This window comes from Cololabis saira, unplaced genomic scaffold, assembly GCF_033807715.1.
Source record: "Cololabis saira isolate AMF1-May2022 unplaced genomic scaffold, fColSai1.1 scf032, whole genome shotgun sequence".
In the NCBI taxonomy this organism is placed as follows: domain Eukaryota; kingdom Metazoa; phylum Chordata; class Actinopteri; order Beloniformes; family Belonidae; genus Cololabis; species Cololabis saira.
The window spans coordinates 567,501-572,500 of record NW_026906196.1 but is presented as its reverse complement, the minus strand read 5'-3'; the positions used below and the strand labels follow the sequence as shown (position 1 = coordinate 572,500).

Below are 5,000 nucleotides of genomic sequence, written 5' to 3'. Positions count from 1 at the left end.
CAACTCCATATAAGGGGTATTTCAAGCAGGAGCTTCTGCTTACGGCCATACCCGCCTGGATGCGCCCAATCTCGTCTGATCTCGGAAGCTAAGCAGGGTCGGGCCTGGTTAGTACTTGGATGGGAGACCGCCTGGGAATACCAGGTGCTGTAAGTTTTTTCAACCAGCAGAGAGCGCTCTCGCTTAATCTACCCACACATATTTCAACGTGGTAACAGCGACAGCTCACGTCCTAAAGTGTTTTGCACATGGTTAAGGCACTTTAACTCCAACAAATAAAACCAACAAATCTATGACTTATATTGTATGACTTATCTTCAACTACATATAAGAGGTATTTCAAGCTGCAGCTTCTGCTTACGGCCATACCAGCCTGGATGCGCCCGATCTTGTCTGATCTCGGAAGCTAAGCAGGGTCGGGCCTGGTTAGTAATTGGATGGGAGACCGCCTGGGAATACCAGGTGCTGTAAGCTTTTTCAACCAACAGAGAGCGCTCTCGCTTAATCTACCCACACATATTTCAACGTGGTAACAGCGACAGCTCGCGTCCTAAAGTGTTTTGCACATGGTTAAGGCACTTTAACTCCAACAAATAAAACCAACAAATCAATGACCTTATTCTATGACTTATCTTCAACTCCATATAAGAGGTATTTCAAGCTGCAGCTTCTGCTTACGGCCATTCCAGCCTGGATGCGCCCGATCTCGTCTGATCTCGGAAGCTAAGCAGGGTCGGGCCTGGTTAGTACTTGGATGGGAGACCGCCTGGGAATACCAGGTGCTGTGAGCTTTTTCAACCAGCAGAGAACGCTCTCGCTTAATCTACCCACACATATTTCAACGTGGTAACAGCGACAGCTCACGTCCTAAAGTGTTTTGCACATGGTTAAGGTACCTTAACTCCAACAAATAAAACCAACAAATCAATGACTTATATTCTATGACTTATCTTCAACTCCATATCAGAGGTATTTCAAGCTGCAGCTTCTGCTTACGGCCATACCAGCCTGGATGTGTCCGATCTCGTCTGATCTCGGAAGCTAAGCAGGGTCGGGCCTGGTTAGTACTTGGATGGGTGACCGCCTGGGAATACCAGGTGCTGTAAGCTTTTTCAACCAGCAGAGAGCGCTCTCGCTTAATCTACCCACACATATTTCAACGTGGTAACAGCGACAGCTCACGTCCTAAAGTGTTTTGCACATGGTAAAGGCACTTTAACTCCAACAAATAAGTGCTTCTAAATTATTATCACCAACAAATCAATGACTTATATTATATGACTTATCTTCAACTCCATATAAGAGGTATTTCAAGCTGCAGCTTCAGCTTACGGCCATACCAGCCTGGATGCGCCCGATCTCGTCTGATCTCGGAAGCTAAGCAGGGTCGGGCCTGGTTAGTACTTGGATGGGAGACCGCCTGGGAATATCAGGTGCTGTAAGCTTTTTCAACCAGCAGAGAGCGCTCTCGCTTAATCTACCCACACATATTTCAACGTGGTAAGAGCGACAGCTCACGTCCTAAAGTGTTTTGCACATGGTTAAGGCACTTTAACTCCAACAAATAAAACCAACAAATCAATAACTTATATTCTATGACTTATCTTCAACTCCATATAAGAGGTATTTCAAGCTGCAGCTTCTGCTTACGGCCATACCAGCCTGGATGCGCCCGATCTCGTCTGATCTCGGAAGCTAAGCAGGGTCGGGCCTGGTTAGTACTTGGATGGGAGACCGCCTGGGAATACCAGGTGCTGTAAGCTTTTTCAACCAGCAGAGAGCGCTCTCGCTTAATCTACCCACACATATTTCAACGTGGTAAGAGCGACAGCTCACGTCCTAAAGTGTTTTGCACATGGTTAAGGCACTTTAACTCCAACAAATAAAACCAACAAATCAATGACTTATATTCTATGACTTATCTTCAACTCCATATCAGAGGTATTTCAAGCTGCAGCTTCTGCTTACGGCCATACCAGCCTGGATGCGCCCGATCTCGTCTGATCTCTGAAGCTAAGCAGGGTCGGGCCTGGTTAGTACTTGGATGGTAGACCGCCTGGGAATACCAGGTGCTGTAAGCTTTTTCAACCAGCAGAGAGCGCTCTCGCTTAATCTGCCCACACATATTTCAATGTGGTAACAGCGACAGCTCACGTCCTAAAGTGTTTTGCACATGGTTAAGGCACTTTAACTCCAACAAATAAAACCAACAAATCAATGACTTATATTCTATGACTTATCTTCAACTCCATATCAGAGGTATTTCAAGCTGCAGCTTCTGCTTACGGCCATACCAGCCTGGATGTGTCCGATCTCGTCTGATCTCGGAAGCTAAGCAGGGTCGGGCCTGGTTAGTACTTGGATGGGAGACCGCCTGGGAATACCAGGTGCTGTAAGCTTTTTCAACCAGCAGAGAGCGCTCTCGCTTAATCTACCCACACATATTTCAACGTGGTAACAGCGACAGCTCACGTCCTAAAGTGTTTTGCACATGGTAAAGGCACTTTAACTCCAACAAATAAGTGCTTCTATATTATTATCACCAACAAATCAATGACTTATATTATATGACTTATCTTCAACTCCATATAAGAGGTATTTCAAGCTGCAGCTTCAGCTTACGGCCATACCAGCCTGGATGCGCCCGATCTCGTCTGATCTCGGAAGCTAAGCAGGGTCGGGCCTGGTTAGTACTTGGATGGGAGACCGCCTGGGAATACCAGGTGCTGTAAGCTTTTTCAACCAGCAGAGAGCGCTCTCGCTTAATCTACCCACACATATTTCAACGTGGTAAGAGCGACAGCTCACGTCCTAAAGTGTTTTGCACATGGTTAAGGCACTTTAACTCCAACAAATAAAACCAACAAATCAATAACTTATATTCTATGACTTATCTTCAACTCCATATAAGAGGTATTTCAAGCTGCAGCTTCTGCTTACGGCCATACCAGCCTGGATGCGCCCGATCTCGTCTGATATCGGAAGCTAAGCAGGGTCGGGCCTGGTTAGTACTTGGATGGGAGACCGTCTGGGAATACCAGGTGCTGTAAGCTTTTTCAACCAGCAGAGAGCGCTCTCGCTTAATCTACCCACACATATTTCAACGTGGTAACAGCGACAGCTCACGTCCTGAAGTGTTTTGCACATGGTTAAGGCACTTTAACTCCAACAAATAAAACCAACAAATCAATGACTTATATTCTATGACTTATCTTCAACTCCATATAAGAGGTATTTCAAGCAGCAGCTCCTGCTTACGGCCATACCAGCCTGGATGCGCCCGATCTCGTCTGATCTCGGAAGCTAAGCAGGGTCGGGCCTGGTTACTACTTGGATGGGAGACCGCCTGGGAATACCAGGTGCTGTAAGCATTTTCAACCAGCAGAGAGCGCTCTCGCTTAATCTACCCACACATATTTCAACGTGGTAACAGTGACAGCTCACGTCCTGAAGTGTTTTGCACATGGTTAAGGCACTTTAACTCCAACAAATAAAACCAACAAATCAATGACTTATATTCTATGACTTATCTTCAACTCCATATAAGAGGTATTTCAAGCTGCAGCTTCTGCTTACGGCCATACCAGCCTGGATGCGCCCGATCTCGTCTGATCTCGGTAGCTAAGCAGGGTCGGGCCTGGTTAGTACTTGGATGGGAGACCGCCTGGGAATACCAGGTGCTGTAAGCTTTTTCAACCAGCAGAGAGCGCTCTCGCTTAATCTACCCACACATATTTCAACGTGGTAACAGCGACAGCTCACGTCCTAAAGTGTTTTGCACATGGTTAAGGCACTTTAACTCCAACAAATATGCGCTTCTAAATTATTATCACCAACAAATCAATGACTTTTTTGTATGACTTATCTTCAACTCCATATAAGAGGTATTTCAAGCTGCAGCTTCAGCTTACGGCCATACCAGCCTGGATGTGCCCGATCTCGTCTGATCTTGGAAGCTAAGCAGGGTCGGGCCTGGTTAGTACTTGGATGGGAGACCGCCTGGGAATACCAGGTGCTGTAAGCTTTTTCAACCAGCAGAGAGCGGTCTCGCTTAATCTACCCACACATATTTCAACGTGGTAAGGGCGACAGCTCACGTCCTAAAGTGTTTTGCACATGGTTAAGGCACTTTAACTCCAACAAATAAGCGCTTCTAAATTATTATCACCAACAAATCAATGACTTATATTATATGACTTATCTTCAACTCCATATAAGAGGTATTTCAATCTGCAGCTTCAGCTTACGGCCATACCAGCCTGGATGCGCCCGATCTCGTCTGATCTCGGAAGCTAAGCAGGGTCGGGCCTGGTTAGTACTTGGATGGGAGACCGCCTGGGAATACCAGGTGCTGTAAGCTTTTTTAACCAGCAGAGAACGCTCTCGCTTAATCTACCCACACATATTTCAACGTGGTAACAGCGACAGCTCACGTCCTAAAGTGTTTTGCACATGGTTAAGGCACTTTAACTCCAACAAATAAAACCAACAAATCAATGACTTATATTCTATGACTTATCTTCAACTCCATATCAGAGGTATTTCAAGCTGCAGCTTCTGCTTACGGCCATACCAGCCTGGATGCGCCCGATCTTGTCTGATCTCGGAAGCTAAGCAGAGTCGGGCCTGGTTAGTACTTGGATGGGAGACCGCCTGGGAATACCAGGTGCTGTAAGCTTTTTCAACCAGCAGAGAACGCTCTCGCTTAATCTACCCACACATATTTCAACGTGGTAACAGCGACAGCTCACGTCCTAAAGTGTTTTGCACATGGTTAAGGCACTTTAACTCCAACAAATAAAACCAACAAATTAATGACTTATATTCTATGACTTATCTTCAACTCCATATAAGAGGTATTTCAAGCTGCAGCTTCTGCTTACGGCCATACCAGCCTGGATGAGCCCGATCTCGTCTGATCTCGGAAGCTAAGCAGGGTCGGGCCTGGTTAGTACTTGGATGGGAGACCGCCTGGGAATACCAGGTGCTGTAAGCATTTT

At 46.2% G+C, this 5,000-nt stretch overlaps 16 non-coding genes across 16 annotated transcripts; all 16 read left to right on the top strand.

Annotated features, from left to right (window-relative positions):
• The first annotated feature begins 37 nt into the window (after positions 1-37).
• LOC133429126 (5S ribosomal RNA) lies at positions 38-156 on the top strand. The gene has a single exon (XR_009774091.1). It is a non-coding gene; the product is annotated as a 5S ribosomal RNA (ribosomal RNA).
• A 199-nt stretch (positions 157-355) lies between these two features.
• Positions 356-474, top strand: LOC133429117 (5S ribosomal RNA). Its single transcript, XR_009774082.1, has one exon. It is a non-coding gene; the product is annotated as a 5S ribosomal RNA (ribosomal RNA).
• Positions 475-672: 198 nt separating this feature from the next.
• LOC133429678 (5S ribosomal RNA) lies at positions 673-791 on the top strand. The gene has a single exon (XR_009774595.1). It is a non-coding gene; the product is annotated as a 5S ribosomal RNA (ribosomal RNA).
• A 199-nt stretch (positions 792-990) lies between these two features.
• Positions 991-1,109, top strand: LOC133429679 (5S ribosomal RNA). The gene has a single exon (XR_009774596.1). It is a non-coding gene; the product is annotated as a 5S ribosomal RNA (ribosomal RNA).
• Positions 1,110-1,326: 217 nt separating this feature from the next.
• LOC133429483 (5S ribosomal RNA) lies at positions 1,327-1,445 on the top strand. The gene has a single exon (XR_009774407.1). It is a non-coding gene; the product is annotated as a 5S ribosomal RNA (ribosomal RNA).
• Positions 1,446-1,644: 199 nt separating this feature from the next.
• On the top strand, positions 1,645-1,763 carry LOC133429383 (5S ribosomal RNA). The gene has a single exon (XR_009774312.1). It is a non-coding gene; the product is annotated as a 5S ribosomal RNA (ribosomal RNA).
• A 199-nt stretch (positions 1,764-1,962) lies between these two features.
• LOC133429062 (5S ribosomal RNA) lies at positions 1,963-2,081 on the top strand. The gene has a single exon (XR_009774029.1). It is a non-coding gene; the product is annotated as a 5S ribosomal RNA (ribosomal RNA).
• A 199-nt stretch (positions 2,082-2,280) lies between these two features.
• On the top strand, positions 2,281-2,399 carry LOC133429757 (5S ribosomal RNA). The gene has a single exon (XR_009774671.1). It is a non-coding gene; the product is annotated as a 5S ribosomal RNA (ribosomal RNA).
• Positions 2,400-2,616: 217 nt separating this feature from the next.
• On the top strand, positions 2,617-2,735 carry LOC133429381 (5S ribosomal RNA). Its single transcript, XR_009774310.1, has one exon. It is a non-coding gene; the product is annotated as a 5S ribosomal RNA (ribosomal RNA).
• Positions 2,736-2,934: 199 nt separating this feature from the next.
• LOC133429762 (5S ribosomal RNA) lies at positions 2,935-3,053 on the top strand. The gene has a single exon (XR_009774676.1). It is a non-coding gene; the product is annotated as a 5S ribosomal RNA (ribosomal RNA).
• Positions 3,054-3,252: 199 nt separating this feature from the next.
• LOC133429721 (5S ribosomal RNA) lies at positions 3,253-3,371 on the top strand. The gene has a single exon (XR_009774636.1). It is a non-coding gene; the product is annotated as a 5S ribosomal RNA (ribosomal RNA).
• A 199-nt stretch (positions 3,372-3,570) lies between these two features.
• Positions 3,571-3,689, top strand: LOC133429489 (5S ribosomal RNA). The gene has a single exon (XR_009774413.1). It is a non-coding gene; the product is annotated as a 5S ribosomal RNA (ribosomal RNA).
• Positions 3,690-3,905: 216 nt separating this feature from the next.
• Positions 3,906-4,024, top strand: LOC133428960 (5S ribosomal RNA). Its single transcript, XR_009773933.1, has one exon. It is a non-coding gene; the product is annotated as a 5S ribosomal RNA (ribosomal RNA).
• Positions 4,025-4,241: 217 nt separating this feature from the next.
• LOC133429380 (5S ribosomal RNA) lies at positions 4,242-4,360 on the top strand. Its single transcript, XR_009774309.1, has one exon. It is a non-coding gene; the product is annotated as a 5S ribosomal RNA (ribosomal RNA).
• A 199-nt stretch (positions 4,361-4,559) lies between these two features.
• Positions 4,560-4,678, top strand: LOC133429065 (5S ribosomal RNA). The gene has a single exon (XR_009774032.1). It is a non-coding gene; the product is annotated as a 5S ribosomal RNA (ribosomal RNA).
• A 199-nt stretch (positions 4,679-4,877) lies between these two features.
• On the top strand, positions 4,878-4,996 carry LOC133429720 (5S ribosomal RNA). Its single transcript, XR_009774635.1, has one exon. It is a non-coding gene; the product is annotated as a 5S ribosomal RNA (ribosomal RNA).
• The last annotated feature ends 4 nt before the right edge of the window (positions 4,997-5,000 follow it).